Source organism: Elaeis guineensis, chromosome 7 (assembly GCF_000442705.2).
Source record: "Elaeis guineensis isolate ETL-2024a chromosome 7, EG11, whole genome shotgun sequence".
NCBI lineage: Eukaryota > Viridiplantae > Streptophyta > Magnoliopsida > Arecales > Arecaceae > Elaeis > Elaeis guineensis.
Window position 1 is genome coordinate 49,972,727 of NC_025999.2, and position 19,700 is coordinate 49,992,426.

Sequence of the window (19,700 nt, forward strand, 5' to 3'; positions counted from 1 at the left end):
AAATCCAATCATTTATCTTTATGTATCTCTATCTGAAGGTGATAATTCAATTGATGATATATTAAAAAATTTTTCTAATTATCATCCTACTTTGGTCAAAGACTTTCAGAATCACCGACCTATGAGATCACATAGGATATTCACTCCCTTATTAGGAGTGATTGATCCCTTATTGATCACTCACAATCTTCATACACACTTCACCATATTCAGAATACCCCATACAAGGATCAGAGAATCAGGTTAGGAAGCGAACCAAAACATGGATCTATGTACATAAGGTACCATGGTGATCTCAAGTCAAAGGATCACTTACACAACTCTCACTAAAGAATCATCAATTGACATGTAAATAAGACTCTATTGATATTCTCTCGTAGGTCTATTCAGTGAACTCATTCTCTAATAAGCATCCATATCCTTGTATTAGTGTCACCACACAAGTGATTATGAGATCAACCACCTCATTTCTGAGCATACATAGAATATGCCAGTCTTACCGGTATCATTGATCTCTGACTCAATGAACCAACGACTAAAATATTTTAGGTCATAACTATCAAGAATTTAGGTCTCACTGGCGTGATCTCATCACGGCCCTAAAACCATTACTCAGACTTAAGAGTTTATTATAATCTTAAAAATAATAAGATGCAGCATATAATGAATCAAAAATATCTATTTTATTAATAACATAAATGTCTATTACATGAGTCTGAAAGATAAATTACAGAAAATATCCTATCACATTCCGTATGCAATTGACTTGTAAGGGCATTATTCTTTCAATCTCTCACTTGCACTAAAGCCAATCGTCCCTATACTTGATGCCCATGCTATCAAGGTGGTGGTCAAACTGCTGCATTGACAAGGCTTTAGTGAACGGATCCGCTATATTATTTTTGGTGTCAACTCACTCAACGATCACATCACATCTTTTGATTATCTCCCAAATGGGGTGGAACCATCTTAAGATGTGCTTGGATTTATGATGAGACCTTGGTTCTTTGGGTTGAGCAATTGCCCCAATATTATCACAATAAAGAGACACTGATTGTTCAATCCCTGAAACCACACCCAACTCTATGATGAATTTCTTCATCCAGATGGCCTGCTTAGCAGTCTCACTAGCAGTAATATACTCAGCCTTAGTGATCGAGTCAACAACAGTTTGCTGTTTGAAATTTTTCTAACTTATAGCACCACCATACAGAATGAATACATATCCAGATATAGATTTGCTATCATTCGGACCAGATTGAAAACTAGAATCAGTATAACCTTTCAGTTTTAAATCAGATCCACCATATATTAGAAAAATATCTCTAGTCCTTCTCAAGTACTTGAGTATGTTTTTCACAGCTTTCCAATGATCCTCACTGAGATCAGCCTGAAATCTGCTTATAATATCCAAAGCATAAGCCACATCAGGCCTGGTACATAACATAGCATACATAATTGATCCTACAGTCGAAGCATAAAGAATAGAACTTATTCTATTTCTCTATTCAGGTGTCTTAGGAGACATCTTCTTAGAGAGTTGTATGCCATGACCTATGGGCAAGTGACCTCTTTTACTTCTCTCCATGTTGAACCTCTTCAACACAAGGTCAATGTACCTAGACTAGGACAAGCCTAGCATCCTTTTTGATCTATCCTATAGATTTTTATACTAAATATATAGGATGCTTCACTCAAGTCTTTTATAAAAAATTTTTATGATAGCCATATCTTGATCGATTGCAACATCGAGATATCATTTCAATGAGCAGTATATCGTAAACATACAAAATCAAGAAGATAATAGCACTCTCACTAGTCTTCTTATGCATATAAGGTTCATCCATATTTTTGATGAAGCCAAACGATTTGACTGTCTCATCAAAATGGATGTTCCAGCTCCTCGATGCTTGTTTTAATCCATAAATGGATCTATTCAGCTTGCATACCTGATTTGCTCTCCCACTAGAGATAAATCTCTCTGACTAGTCATATAGACTTCTTCCTCAAGATTTTCATTGAGGAAGATAATCTTGACATCCATCTGCTATATCTCATAGTCTTGGTATGCTACAATAACAAGTATTATCCAAATAGATTTAAGCATGGCTATCGGTGAAAAGATTTCTTCATAATCAATACCTTATTTTTGTCTGAAACTTTTTACCACCAGCCTGACCTTATAGGTCTCTACCTGACCATCTGCTCTAATCTTCTTTTTGAAGACCCATTTGCAACCTATTGGGATCATACCCTCAGGTGCATCAACCAAAGTCCAAACTTAGTTGGTATATATGGAGTCTATTTCAAATTTCATGGCATTGAGCTACTTGTCAGAGTTGCTACTCATGACAGCTTTTGAATAGGTCATAGGATCATCATTCTCAATGATGTGGGATGTATTGTCATTCTTAATGATAAATTCATACCTGAGTGGTATATTACGTACTCTACTTGACCTTTGAAGAGGAGAATTGTGTAGTGGTTGTGATTCAATAATAGGCACATCTGGTTGAGAATAATTTTGTAAACCCTAGATGGGCTGTAGGTTTTGAACTTCCTTAAGTTCAACAGACTTCCTACTATCTCCTTCTTAGATAAACTCTTTCTCCAAGAAAATGATATGTCTACCAACAGACACCTTTTATTGAGTAGAATTGTAGAAGTAGTATCCTATACTCTCTTTGGAATAACCTACAAACTTGTATTTTTTTGATCTAGCATCCAGCTTATGTCCATTAATATTTTTCACATAAGTCAGGCAATCTCAAATCTTAAGATGCTTAAGATTGAATCTTTTTCCTTTTCATATTTATATAGAGTGCTAGAAATAGATTTAGAAGGTACTTTATTTAAGACATACACTACACCTCAAAAGCATATCCTAGAAGGATATCGGAAGAATCGTAAAACACATATGGACCACACCATATCTAATAAGGTGTAATTCCTCTTTTTCATAATTTCATTTAATTGTGGAGTATAAGGAGGCATCCATTGAGAGAGTATTTTATTTTATTTTAAATAATCGAAGAACTCACAGACAAGTATTATCTTCCTTGATCAGATCGAAGAGCTTTAATACTTTTATCAGTTTGTTTCTCAACCATTCTTTGATAATCTTTAAATTTGTCAAAGGCTTCAGATTTTATTTCATTAAATACACATATCCAAATCTAGATCTATCATCAGTAAATATGATGAAGTAAGAGTATCCACCTCTGACCTGAGTCAACATTGGACCACAAACATTAGTATGTATAATGTCCAATATATCACTTATCCTTTCTCCATATCTAGTAAATGGAGTCTTGATCATTTTTTTATGAGATAAGATTTACAAGTTTCATATGATTCATAATCATAAAGATTAAAAAATTTATCTTTGTATAACTTGTTATTTTTTGACTCATTTATATGGTCAAGTCGGCAATGCCGAAGGTATGTGACATTCATATCCTCTCTCTTTCTTTTCTTCATATTATCAATATGAAGTACATTATCATTAAGTGAAAGAAACAAAAGACCACTATCAATATAAGCACTTTCATAATATTCGTTAAAAAAATATATAGAACAACCATTGTTCTTTGCTTTTATTTTAAAATCATGTTCCAATAACAATAGTACAGAAATAATATTTCTAACGATATTAGAAATATAATAATAGGTCTTCAGTTTCAAAACTTTGCCCGAAGGTAACTTCAAAATCTTGATTCCTACGGCTTCGGCTTGAATGAACTCTCCACTAGCATCGAACAGCTCGAGGTCATCTTTATTCAGACTCTTTATTTTCTATAGATTCTGTAATGATTTGCAAAGGTGTGAGCCACAGGCGGTATCTAATACCCAAAAATTGAAATTATAGTTTTTATTGATAAATTAGTTTATATCATATACAAATCTTTGGCAATATTTGTCGATTTCATGATTGCAAGATACTCCTTGCAATTCCTCTTCCAGTGGCCCTCCTTGCCACAGTGATAGCAAGTACCTTTGGCGGAGACCTTCTTTACTTTTTTCTTGGAGTTGCCAGCCTTAGGGTTCATCTTTTTCTTAGAACTCTTCTTACCTTTCTTCTTGTTGATCTTATCGACAAGAAGTACCAGAGCCTTTTCGCTCTTGAAATAGCTCTCTGCTATTTTCAACATGTTCAGTAGTTCTGGCAGGCTAATGTTCAGTTTGTTCATATGGTAATTTATAACAAACTGAGAAAAAAAGTCAGGGAGAGACTGTAAGATCAAATTCTGGCTCAGTTCACCATCCATAGCAAAGCCCAACTGTCCTAGATGTGTGATCAAATCAATCATCTTCAGGACATGCATTTGCACAGAGGTGCCTTCAGTCATGCGGACACATAACAACTGTTTTAATATCTCATATCAAGCAGTTTGACTTTGTTCCCCATATAACTTCTTAAGATTAAAGAGTATAAAGGGAACATCCATATCTCATACTGCCTCTGAAGCTCGTTGCTCATGAAGGCAAGTATAATGCATTTGACAGTCACACTATCCTCTTTCTACATCTCATATGTAGTCCTTTTCTTCTCAGAAGCATCTTTCCTAAGTGAATCTGGTGCAGGTGTATCCAGAATATAGGAGACTTTCTCCTGAGTGAGAACAATTCTTAAGTTTTTTAACCAGTCCACGTAGTTAGGTCCGATCAATTTATTTGCATCTAGTATGCCTCTAAATGACAGTGAGGATGCCATATGTGTAGTTAATCTATAATAATAAGAACACAATATAAGCAGATAACTCATGATAATATGCACAACTAGATTAGGACTTTTGTCTAATTGGTCTTCCACTATTTTATCGAAATTCATAGCCCTTAAATATGAAAATCGAAAAACATACTAATATTTCTTAGTGGGGTTGAGATCCCTATTCCTCATAAATATCTTGTGGATAGCACAACAAGTATTCATGAGTTTAAGAGTAGGTAACTTTTATCAATTGTATCTCTATAATTTTTAATATTTTTCTCTCTGGCCTCTAGATTACATATAGCCTTGTGGATAGCATAACAAACTATAGTGTTCTAGTTAAGTTGACCCTTCAATCCCATATAGTCATACTTAAATAATGCTGTTCTTGTGGATAACACAACAAAGTAACACTATTTAAAATATGCCATAAGCATCAAAATACACTTGGTCAACATCATATTAATTTTTATGGTAAGCTTTGTGTATAGCACAATAAGCTCACTAAGATCTTGACATACTCTATCGATCAAGTTTGAAAGAAGGCCTTATAGTGTCTACATCACTAATCAATCTAAGTTTGAAATTTAATAAGATCAAATTGATCAGGTCAGTAAGTGGGAGGCTCCCAGTAGCTTTTCTTAGACACCAACAAAGTTGGCCAGGCCAGCATATGGATCTAATTAGAAAACATCTTTCATACTTTCCTAGATACTAATTGGTCAAAAGAATTGGCTTTTGATTTGAAAGTGAATCCCGATATTACAACTTAATATAATTTTTAAGAGGATCTTTGAATTGGTCTCGGTACATCCTAACTATGACTACATAAATGTACTTTACATATTATGCAATTCGGTATGTAATCACAAATCACAATAGCAATCATATAATCATGCCAAAAGTCATATAAGGGTGCTATTGAAGTCATAATATATGACAAGCAAAATTGAAATGATAAAGCAACCCCTAATTATATTAGGCATGTATAACACCCTTAATCATGAATCAATTTAAGCATCACACTACCATGATAATATAAATTTCAAATTATTATAAATTTATAATGTTAATAATTAAAATTTAAAATCATGGTACTTATAAAGTCAAAAATAATTTTTAATTTTAAAGATCGATGCTAAAAATGATGCAAAATATTTGATAATAGATGAACAAGAATAATTCTATGCTACTATTTTGTACTTGTTTGATCTAATTAGACAAGGGTGGCTCTCATACCACTATTGGATTCTGATCCCGTTGTGAAAAATAATTTTTTAAAAAATTTAAAAATAAGCAAGTCAATAGCTTTAACAATTAAAATTATTGAGCTTTAATAATTAAAACTATTGAGCCAAAATCCAAACCCTAAAATCACCTTACCGATGTCGATCAAAATAAAACAAGCATGCAAAAGGGATAGAATTTTTATTTTCATCCAAAAAAGATAATGTGGCATGTTGGTGATCTCCATGAGACTCCAAAGTAGAATCCCTTCAACGATGATCTACATAGAAGTTGATCAAGATCCTTCTAACCGGTGCACTGTCGCAGTCTTGTCTTCTCAAGAATACTACCGGCTTCAAACTCAAGGAACGATCACGCCAAAGCTAAGTCACCTCCAAACTTGCTACCAGAATCAGCCCAAGAAGACATTCTTCAGATATCTCACAACCTAGGATTTGATTTTTGGCTCCAACACATGAAAAAATCAAACCTTGGGGCACACTAGCAACACTTGCTAATTCTCTTACCATCCTTCTTGCAACTTTTGCCTCTCAATTTCTCCTTTATTTTTCTTAGATTTTTTTCAAAATTTTTTTACTAATTTACACACCTCTTATCTCTAGTTTTCATCCAAAAACCCAGTACTTGGGCCATATGGGACGTCCCATATATATAAGGGACCAAGAGACGTGAGAAGGGACCAAGGGGCGCCAACCTTTGGTGCTCCACTTTCTCACATGGTGAATAAATTCACCGTATGATATTTTTGGTGCAAGAGACCTTCACACAGAAGAACTCTCTCTCTTCTATCATGCGATAAAAATTCCATCATAAATTGGTGACCAATCATTAGAGTTTTGGTTGATCATTTAAGGCAACGCATTAAGATAAGTTCCTTCATGAAGAATCACTTTCCATCTTCACATGCTAAAATGAGTGGGGTGGTATTTATTTTTTGATATGGCATCTGGTGGATGTAGAGGAGTCCTTCTTTATTTGAAACTATTTCAAGTTGGATAGGAATCCAATCAAAATTGACCCAATCCCATTAAGTCAAAGACAACTGGTCTAGGTTAGCTCAAACACTTTGATCTAAACCATTTTAGGAACATGGATTAATACAATGTGCTAGCACATCAAATTAACTCTTAAATTTATATTAAATTCTAATTAAATTAAATAAGATCAAATTTTAAAGTGTGTGACCAATTGAGTTTCAAATCTAGCCAGCAGTAGACCTAGACTTTTGACGTAATCCTAATCCGATCAGATTAGATCATCCGAAGAGTCTCAATCAACTAGGACTCTTCCTAATTGATTTTTGAATTAAATTTTTTTAATTTTGATGCATCCATAAGTTAAAATTGATGTCTAAAAATGTGTTATGACTATCCAAAAGATTTAAAATTTTGATAAAAAATTATCAAAATACCATTCAGTGGCAAGTTATCATGTAATTCAATCCTTTAGTCATACAACATTCTAGATGAGCTATGGGTATGAAAATATGTCAAACCCAATCATTTATCTTTATGTATCTCTATCTGAAGATGATGATTAAATTGATGATACATTAGAAATTTTTTTCTAATTATCATCCTGCTTTGATAAAAGACTTTCAGAATCACTGACCTATGAGATCACATAGGATGTTCGTTCTCCTTATTAGGAGTGACTGATCCCTTATTAATCACTCACAACCTTCATGCATACTTCACCATATCCAGAACACCCATATAAGGATCAGAGAATCAAGTTAGGAAGTGAACCAAAATATGGATTCATGTATATAAGGTACCATGATGATCTCAGATCAAAGGATCACTTACATAACTCCCACTAGAGAATCATCAGTTGACATGTAAATAAGACTCCATCTGATATTCTCTCACAGGTCTATTCAGTGAACTCATTCTCTAATGAACACCCATATCCTTGTATTAGTGTCATCACATAAATAGTTATAAGATCAACCATCCTCATTTCTGAGCATACATAGGACATGCCAGTGTTATCGATATTATTGATCTCCACCTCAATGAACTAACGATTAAAAATATTTTAGATCATGGCTATCAAAGATTTACGTCTCACTGGTGTGATCTCATCATGGCCCTAAAATCATTCCCAGACCTAAGGGGTTCATTATAATCTTAAAAATAATATGATGCAGCATATAATAAATCAAAAATATTTATTTTATTAATAATATAAATATCAATTACATGAATCTGAAAGATAAATTATAAAAAATATCCTATCGCATCCCATATGCGATTGGCTTGTAAGGGCATTATTTTTTTAGTTACTTACTAATAAGTCATGGCATACAACTCTCTAAGAAGATGTCTCCTAAGATATCTGAAGAGAGAAATAGAATGAATTATATTCCTTATGTTTCTGTTGTAGGATCAATTATGTATGCTATGCTATATACGAAATCTGATACAGCTTATGCCTTAGACATTATAAGTAAATTTCAGGCAAATCCAGGAGATGATCATTAGAAGCTGTGAAAAATATTCTCAAGTACTTAAGAAGGACTGGAGATGCTTTTCTCATATATGGTGTATCTGATTTGAAACTGGAGGGTTTTACTGATTTTAGTTTTCAATCTAATTTGGATAATAGTAAATCCATATCAGAATATGTATTCACCCTGTTTGGTGGTGCAATGAGTTAAAAAATTTCAAGCAGCAGATTGTTGCTGACTCAGTCACTGAGGAGTATATTGCTACTAGTGAGGTTGCTAAGAAAGCCATTGGATGAAAAAGTTCATCTTAGAGTTGGGTGTGGTTTCTAAAATTGAACAACTAGTCCTCTTTATTGTGATAATACTGGGACAGTTGCTCAAGCTAAAAACCGAGGTCTCATCACAAATTCAAGCACATCTTAAGGTGGTTCCACCTTGTTTAGGAGATTATCGAAAGATGTGATGTGATTGTAGAGCGAGTTGATACCAAGAATAATATAAAGGATCTATTCACTGAGGTCTTATCATTACAATAGTTTGACCGTCACCTAGATTGCATGGCATCAAGTATAAGGGCAATTGGCTCTAGTGCAAATGGAAGATTGAAAGAATAATGCCAACAAGCCAATCGTATGTGTGATGTGATAGGATATTTTTTTTATATTTTATCTTTCAAACTTATGTAATTGACATTTATTATTAATAAAGTTAGATATTTTTGATTCATTATATGTTGCATCTTATGCTTGTTTAAGATTATAATGAACCCTATAGGTTAGGACAATGATTTTAGGGCCATGATGAGATCATGTCAGTGAGACCTAAATCTTTGATAGTCCTAATCTAAAATATTTTCAGTCATTGGTTCATTGAGTTGGAGATCAATAATATCGGTAAGACTGATACATCTTTTGTATGCTCGATGGAGAGGGTGGTTGATCTCACAACCACTTATGTAGTGATATTAATACAAGAATGTGGGTGCTCATTAGAGAATAACTTCATTGAATTGATCTACGAGAGAACATCAGATGGAGCCTTATATACATATTAGCTGGTTGTTCTTTAGTGAGAGTTGTGCAAGTGATCTTTAGATCTGAGATCACCATAGTACCTTGTGTACATGAATCTATATTTTGGTTCATTCTCTAGCTTGATTCTTTGATCCTTGTGTGAGATGTTTTGGAAATGATGAAGTGTGCGCAGAGGTTATGAGTGGTCAATAAGAGATTGATCATTTCTAATAAGGGAGGAAACATCCTATGTAATCTCATAGGTTGATAATTTGAAAAATCTTTGATAAAGTAGGATGATAATTAGAAAAGAGTTTTTAATATATCATCAACTGAATTATCACTATCTGATTGATAAGTATTTGGATTTGACATGATTTCATACTCATAGCTCATCTAGGATGGTATGATCGAAGGATTGAATTGCACGGTAACTTATTACTGAAGGATAATTTTGATATTTTCATCAAATTTTTTCTCTTTTGGATAGTCATGACACACTACTAGGCATCAATCTTGACTTGTAGACTTATAAGAATTAAAAATATTTAATTTAAATATTAATTAAAAAGAGTTCTGATTAATTGGTGTATTTGGGCTGACCTAATTCAATCGGATTGATTTAGGTCATGAGCCTGAGTCCACTGTTGGCTAGATTTGGTCACACACTTTGAAATTTGATCTTGATCTAATTTAATTAAAATTTATTATAAATCTTAGGGGTTAATTTGATATGCCAACGTATTATGTTAATCCAAGTTTCCAATTAGGTTAATTTCAAAGTGTTTGAGCTAGACCTAACCTATAGTCTTGAATCTAATTAGATTAGGTTAATTTCTTACCTTATCTTGAAAGAGTTTCAGGTGAGAAAGAACTCCTCCATGCCACCTTTGAAGTCCATGCCCAAAATATTTAAGGGTCGATCCATTTATTGGTGCCCAAGAGAAGGAAGAGTCCTTCTCTATTAAGTCACTCAATAATTTGCCTTATCTTGATCTCCTCACATTTATTCCATGCCAATTTATTAAAGGACATGACATATGATGTCACTTGGGGTGTTGTGTGTAGAAGGTGAGTCCTTCTACTCATTAAATACTAACTAATTCCCTTAAATGGTTTTAATCACCAGTGAATACTAGGCATCGCTTAGAGACATCTTTTCATCCCCTATTTAAATGGGATGCCCCTTGTGGGATAAGTGCCCAATTCTTTGGTGGTTAGGCATGTGATTAATGAGGAAAAGACAAGAAAAACTCAGAGAAAAGATAAGGAAAAATAAGACAGAAAAATAGCAAGAAAGGCAAGAGAGAAGAAAGGGAGGGGTTGCTTATCCTAAGGTTTGGGTTTTCTAAATATTGGAGTTCTAAACCTATTTTGAGTGGTAAGATCTCTTGAGAAAGATTCTTAGTGTGGTCCTAGTGGAGGATTTGAAGGCTATAGGTGGTAGTGCTAACCATTCCTTGAGAAGGAAGCTAGTAGTGTTTTTATGAAGAAAGGCTGTAGCATTACTTCAGTTGGGACCCTGATCAGTCCTGTGTGGATCACCATTGGAGGACTTCTACTTTGGAGTCTTGTGGGAATTTTTTTGTTACCCGACTACTGACTTCCAAAGGTATAACTTCTATCTCATTGCATGCTTATTTTGGTTTGATTGGTGCCTACAAGATGATTCTAGAATTTGAGTTTCGATATGCTAGTTTTAATTATTAAAATTGATATTATGCATGTTAAAAGTTATTTAAAATTCATATTCTGCTACATGATCAGAACCCAACAATCTACATCTAGTATGGAAGTTGTATCGTAGGTTTTCCTAATAAGTGGTATCTGAGCTCGGTTGCATGGTGGAGGAAGAAGAAGAGATTTTCAATAGAAGGATCAGTAGGGGTTCAGATCTAAAAGTTTCTTCAGGTTTTGTGAGGAAGAAAAAGACCTAAGGGCTGCTGTCCACCATCCTTAGTCAGGTAATTTTTAGATCTATCTTGTGTGCTGTTTTCGATCTGGGTTGATCATGAAGAACAGTGGGGTCAAGGTGAGATTTGAGAAGTTTGATGATAAAGGAAGTTTCACCATGTGGAGGTGAGGGTGGAGGATCTGTTGGTGTAGATGGGGCTGATTTGGTCTTGGAGGATAGACCGGAGGAGATGAACGACAGGCAATAGATGTCCTTGGAGATAAGGGCATGTGCTATGATTAGGATTTGTTTGGTGGATGAGATTTTGTATGGCATGTTGGAGGAGAGAACACCAAGGGGTTTGTGGTCGAGGTTACATTAGTTGTACGTAGGAAAAAATATATGCATTAAGTTGATACTGAAGAAGCAACTATATAGCCTCCGGATGTAAAAAGGTAAAATGTTGCGGGACATATTCAGCAGTTCGATCGGATAAGCATGGATTTGCTCAATATTGGGATGGAGTTCAAAGAGGAGGATAAGAGCCTGTTGCTGCTATGTTCAGTACCTGGGAGCTTCAATCCATTGGTGACGATGCTACTGTATGGTAAGGAGACACTGGTGTACGAGGAGATCATTTTAGTGCTAAGGTCCAACAAGCAGTGTGAATGGATGATGAAGAGGGAGGTCTTCCAAGAGAGTCTTGCAGTTTCAAAGAGGCCCAAGAAAGGGAAGAATAAGGGTGAACAAGTATTGATGGGGTGGAGGCAGTCCCAGAAGGGTAGCAAGGAGGCAAGAAAATGCTTCAAGTGTGGTGAAGCAGGTGAAGAAAATAGGATCGTTTTAGAACATATTGCCGAGTATCTAAAAATTTTCTACAATAATTCAACAAAAGTTTACTTCTTTTACCTGATTCACAGTGGAATAGGGATCAAATCCCTAAATGATTCTGAATCCAAAGCCTCACAAAGGTTTGAATGAACAAATCCTCTACTTCGCACACGTCAGGCTTCACAGGAAAATGGGATGAAGCCACTGATTGCTGTATCTTCATAAGGCAGCAAGGGAGGGAGGATGAAGAACTTTGGTGTGATGCCTCACACCTGGAAGTAGGATGCCAAGCCTTTTCATGCCATGGAGAAGGTGGACGCCCAAAATCAGCACGTCAAGGGAGAGGGACCGGTTACCTCTCTTGCATGCCTCCTCTCTCTCTCTCTTTCTCACCTTAGCACATAATCTAATTGTTATACATTGATAGGTAGAGGTCTTCTCTATTTATAGATGATTTTTCATGACCCATTAGACTAAAAATCCTAATTCAAATCTAATTTTAATTAATCTTTTCCTTATCTAATAAAAAATCCTGTTTGAGATAGGATAGGTGCCTAATGAGGGGCCCCCATGCACCCGCACCCACACCCAAGCATGGGGAGGCAACAACCAGCCCCCCACCCTCTCTTGGTCGGCCATGAGGAGAGAGAGTCCCAGCAAAAATGAACTCTAAGGATCCAATCCAAATATGGGTCAATTCGAATCTAATTCAAACCTGATTCGAACCAATTTTGAGTAGGCTATCAATCCCAAACTGTTTATGATTTAGAACTAAGTCTAACTTAGATTTTCAACCTAATTAAGTCTAATTAAATTATATCTAATATAAAATTAATTAACATTTAAATGCAATCTCTTATAGACCCTTTGGATCATAGATCAAATCTTGTTCATCCTCAGAATTGAACCTGAACCTCATGTCTAGTGCTAGCTAGACATAGTGAACTGTTTAATCTCATATGACCCATAACTTAATTCTCAATCAAGTTAATCTATTTATTCGATCAAGTCATATACTTTCAAATTGAATATATAGACTTAGGTCAATTTTTTCTTATGTCGCTTGACTTTGTGTGTGACTTTATAGGTATGAGCACTAAGCCAATAGCATAGGAATTATTTTCTGTACTAATCGAAGTTACCATCTAGTAATAATTTTTGACATTCAGATAGGTCAAATATTTGCAAGATAATATTCAAGAACCAATGCATATAATTACCGTATAATTTATTCTTTTGATCCTGAATGCTCTAGGATGATCTAGGGTTAAACTGTCAACCCTGAAGGATCATCCTCATTGTATTCTAACCTTTCAAATCTATCACATAGATTATCCTGGTCAAGATTTTACTAAATTAAAATACAGTGATGCATCAGCTCCTATAATTCGAAGGTATCAATTTTATCTGGATCCACACACAGATGTCGTTAGTACTTGACTGTACCCAGTGGCCTTCCGTCACTACATTAGAAATACAGATAGTTTGGCACCAAAGCACAATAAGTTGCTTGTAAGTCACTATAGTGATCTCAGGTCTGAGAGATACTTATGCCCATATACTTCGTGAGCTACTCTTGATAGCTGAGTGCTCAGCAGGTGAGTCACTTGTTCAGTAACGATATACTCCTACATCTCACCTGTGTGCTATACCAATGTCTCTACACTCCTTGATTAAGAGGACAGACAACCAAACTATATGGCACACAATGACTTTTACTTAATAAACATCATTGTTCTTTAATGACGTATCATTTGATCATGAATATGTTTAAGAACTATACGATAAATTCTCTTTTATCGATTATTTTATAGTTCTAAGGACTTCATCACAACATAAGAATTCTAACAAGGAAGATGTAACTTTGTGATTAAAGATGCCAAAATAACTTTTATTCAATGATTAAATGATTCATATACATAATATAAAAGGAGCATAATCATCCATACGATTGGCTTTAAGACATATTTTCTAACAATTTTTACTTAAACTAAAGTCAATCGGGACAGTATCTTATACCCATCTTCCACTTATGATCATTGAACACTTTGATCTCGAGAGCTTTAGTGAAGGAATCGGCTATGTTCTCCTTTCTGTTGATCTTCTGAAGTTTGACGTCACCTTGATCCACGATCTCACATACAAAGTGATAGCGATGTAAAATATGCTTGATACACTGGTGTGACTTTTTTTTCACTTAAGCTATAGCTCTAGTACTGTCACAGTACAGCAAAACAGGACCATCAATAGAGGGTGTAACTCCAAACTCGATGATGAATTTCTGCAACCACACCATCTCCTTTGTAGCATCAGATGCAGCAATGTATTCTGCTTCGCATACAGAATTAGCCACAGTATGTTGCTTGAAACTCTTCCAGCATATTGCTCATCCATTTAAGATAAATACGTAGCCTGACATGCTTCTACTATCATCATGGTCTGACTAAAAATTGAAATCAATGTATCCCATATGTTTCAAGTTAGTATCTCATAGATAAGCCATTGGTCTTAGTATTTCTCAAATACTTAAGGATTATCTTTACAACCTTTCAATGATTTTCATCTGAATGAGACTGATACCTACTCACTATCCCTAGTGAACAGACTACATCCGATCTCGTACACGTCATGGCATACATGATGGATCCCATTATCGAAGTATATGAGATCCTACTCATACGCTCTCTTTTTTGAGAGATTGACGGACAATCCTTCTTGGAGAGAGTAATCCCATGACCTATCAAAAGATAGTCTTTTTTGAAATTCTCTATATTGAACCATTTCAACATAATATCGATGTACATGGATTGGGACAATCCAAGTAATCTTCTAGATCTATCTCTATAGATCTTCATCCTTAAGATGTAGAATACTTCTCTCAAATCCTTCATGGAGAACTGTGATGAAAGCCACAGCTTTACACGCTCTAAAGCTAGGATATCATTTTCTATTAACAGTATATCATCTACATATAGTACAAAAAAGATGACTACAAAATTGTTAGCCCATTTGTAGATGCAAAGCTCTTTTCTTTCCTAATGAAGCCATACATTTTGATCACTTTATCAAAATACATGTTCCAACTCCTAGATACTTGCTTAAGTCCATAGATGGACCTATTTAGTTTGCATATCTTAGATTCGTCTGTGGATATGAATCCTTCAAGTTGTATCATATACACCTCTTCTTTTAGCTCTCCGTTAAGAAAAATAGTTTTGACATTCATTTATCAGATCTCATTATCTAAGGGTGCTGCTATTGCAGGCATAATCCGAATGAACTTGAACATTGCCACAGGTGAGAATATCTCCTCATAGTCAATATCATAATATTGACGGTAACCCTTGGCAACTAGATGGGCTTTGTAGGTCTCTACCTTCCCATCTGCTCCTCTTTTTCTTTTAAAAATTTACTTACACCTTATGGATTTTATCCTTTCGGGTGGATCAACTAATGTCCATACACTATTGATCTCTATAGACTCCATCTCAAATTTTATGACTTCAAGCTACTTTTGAAAGTCAGGCCTTTGCATGGCTTTCATATAAATGATCATATCCTAATCGTTTTCATCTAGTTTGATAGGATCACTATCCTGAACCAAAAAACTATAGTATCTATCCGATTGATACGGTACTCTATCGGATCTCCTTAATGGTGCCTCTATAGATTCTGGATTTGATTCTCTAATCAAATTTGATTCTGTGTATTGATTCCTCTACCTTATAAACTTCACTAAGTTCAAGTTTACTAACATTAGTTTCTTCTTCAAGAAACTCTTTTTTCAAAAAGTTTGTCCTGTTGCTGATAAACACCTTTTGTTCTTCAGTAAGGTAGAAGTAGTATCTTTTAGTTTCTTTTGGGTATCCTATGAACAAGTATTGATCAGACTTTAGTCAAGCTTATCTGTCTTTAAACGCTTGGCATATGCTGGATACCCCCAAATCCTATGGTGTGAGAGCATCGGCCTCTGCCCCGTCCATATCTCATATGGAGTTTTATCGATAGAACTTACTCGAAACCTTATTAAGAATATAGCAGGTAGTTTCTAAAGCGTATTCCCAAAAGGAGATTAGCAAATTTGCAAACCCAATAATGAATTGAAGCATGTCTAATAGGGTTCAATTCTTTCTTTTAGACACCCCATTATATTGTGGTGTTCTAAGAGGAGTTTACTATGAAAGAATCCTATTCTCCTCTAGATATGTCAAAAAATCACTGATGAGGTATTCACCTCCTCAGTCTGATCAAAGAGCTTTAATGCTCTTTCCAGTCTATTTCTCTACTTCATTACGAAATCATTTGAATATTTCAAATAATTTTGATTTGTACTTCATAAGATAGATATATTCATACCTCGATAGATCTTCTGTAAATTAATGAAGTAATAGTATCTTCCTCTGGTGCCTATGTTCATGGATCCAGATACATCACTATGTATTGACCTAAAACATCATTGGCTTGTTCACCTTTTTCTTTAAAAGGTGACTTAATCATTTTACCAAGTAGACAAAATTCACAGGTCGATAATGATTCACAATCATTAATTTCAAGAACATCCTTCTTGATTAACCTGTTTATCTTATTCTTGTTCACATGACCTAGCCTACAATGCCAAAGGTAAGAATCATTAACATTATCTATCCTATGGTGTTTGTTCGACGTGTATATTACACCAACAGGCTATGATAATATATATATATCCTATATTTTAATTATCCATGCATAGTTATAGTATCATTCATAATTATTGGGTTCTGACCATGCAGCAGAAAATAATTTTTAAAATTTTAAAATTATACAAATCAGTAGCTTTATCAAATAAAACTACCGAACCAGAATTCAAACTCTAAAATCACCTTGTCGATATCGATCCAAGTAAAAACAAGCATGCATAGGGATAAAATTTTATACTTTCACCAAAATAAAAAAATGGCATGTTGGTGTTCTCCACAAGACCCTAAGGTAGAAGTCTTCTAATGGTGATCCATATGGAGGATGGCCAAGGTCCTTCCCAATCGGTGTGCTACCATAGCCTTGTCTTCTTAAGAACATTGCCGGCTTCAAACTTACATCACGATCGCACCAAAGCCCAGTTATTTTCGATCTCATCATCAGAGCAACACCAAAAAGACACTCTTCAGATGTCATACAACCTAGGATTTGATTTTTAGCTTCAACATATGAAAAAATCAAATCTTAGGGCACTCAAGCAATACTTGCTGAAAATCTCACCACCCTTATAGCAACTTTTGCCACTTAAAATTTCCTCTTTTTTTTTCTTAAATTTTTTTTTAAATTTTTTTATATTTACCACATCCCTTCTCTCAGATTTTACTCAAAAATCATACCTAGAAGCCACATGGGGTGTCCCCTATAAATAGGGGACCAAGGAATGTCTCGTGGGATGAAGGGGCACCAACCTTTGGCACTCCAACTTCCCATGCACCAAATAAATTCATTGAGTAAATTGGTGGTGATCTAATGACTTGGAGAAAAAGAACTCTTAGTCTTCTACATGTTATAAAAAATTTAATAAATTTTGGCAACAAAAATAGGATTTTTGATCAAGAATTTAAGGCAATTCATGTTAGTTAAGAGCCTTTTTTAAGAAGGACTCTTAACTTCACATGCCAAAATAAGGGGGCGGCATTTATTTTTATGCATGGGTTTTGGTGGGCACAAAGGAGTCCCTCTCCACTTAAAATTGATCCAAGTTGGATAAGGATCGAATTTAAATTGATCCAATCCCATTAGGTCAAAGCCAACTAGTCTAGATTAGCTCAAACAATTTGATCTAAATCAATTTGAGAACTTGAGTTAATACAATATGCTAGCATATCAAATTAACCTATAGAATTTATATTAAATTCTAATTAGATCAGACCAAAATCAAATTCTAAAGTGTGTGACCCATTCGGTTTTAAATCTAGCCAGTAGTGGACCCAGACTTCCGACGTAATCCTAATCCGATGAGATTAAGTCACCCGAAGAGTCCCAATCAACTTACTCTTTCAAATTGATTTCAAAATTAAATTCTTTCAATTTTGATGAGCCTACAAGTCAATATTGATGTCTAACAATGTATTATGACTATCCGAAAGACTTAAAATTTTGATAAAAAATTATCAAAATATCTTTGAGTGGCAAGTTCCTATGTAATTCAATCTTTTAGTTAAACAACATCCCAGATGAGCTGAGGGCATGAAAATATATCAAACTTGAAGGAAGAACTGCCTTTTTCCTTATAGGATCTTCCAGATTTCATCAAATCTGGGACAGAATAATTAAAAAAAAAATATTCTATATTTATTTCAGATCTAAATCTCTAGATCTAATTTTATTATTTGATATTAATTCTAAAATAAATCTAAAAGCATGAGAAAATATAAAATACCTTAAGGGTAATCTGATTACCCTGTAGATGATCGCAGCAAGCCTGAGGTTCTGATTTAGCCACGCAATCGTCTGGCCTCTACCAGTATCCACTCGGGCAAAACCTGTATCATCTTCTCCTCATAAATCTCTGCTCTAAAAATCAAAACTAAATCTAATTAGAAAGATCTTCAAAAGTCTTCCTAAAGTTGGAGCAGCAGCTTGTTGAAGAACTCCTGTAGCCTTCCTGTTCAAGGCATCACCACACCTTGATCTTGCATCAGATGGATACCCAACTCCTTGGGCGTGAAGAGGGGAGGAGGACTTCAGATGGGATATGGAGAAGAGGAGGGGGGGCGGCAACTTTGATGGGTTTGGTGCAATCTCATAAACCCTAGGCACAGATAGGGTTTATAGACCCTGCTGCGCTACGCAGTGCCACATAATTCGACCAATCAAAAAATTTTATTTAATCTAAAAAAATTCTGATTGGTGGAGTGATGTCATCTGATTACATCAGATAAGAAATCCCACTCTCTCTCCAATGTTGGCACCAACATTGGATAAGCACAATCATGTTGGCACCAAAGAGTCCATGTTGATCAAGACTCTCCATCCTTATCCACTTGGGGCGCCCACTTAATCCAATTGGGCTCATGCCATAATCTGATTATGGTGCCTAATTTAATGTGGTTTTGGCATGTGGACACTCCACAAAAATTCTGCAATAAGCTCTTACCAAGTGGACTTCAGTTTAAGACTCATATGTCAACATTTGACAGATGTCTTAAAATAAAAATGGTAGGTGTCAGGAATTAGCAGGTGCTTGTCTTAAATTCATCTCATGAATTAAGATAAAATTTTTTTGAGCTGGACAAACTTCATTTAGACTGAGAGAAACCTTCTCAAGATTCTTTGGGTGAGTCAAATCACATTTGGCTCAATCGAGATAGAAAAGATTACACGAGGAGAAAGTTAGGCTTAATCGTGTGCTAGCACGATTTCCTTGAACCTAATTGGATCTAATCCAAATCAATTGGGCTAGCCTAATTGATGACATCCAGATCCTAACCCTTGTTAGTGTGACCCAGTTAGGTTCAATTCTGTATGGTAATGAAATATGTCGTGATCTCATCATCGACATCATTGAAACTCCTTTCGATGGACCAGAACTCT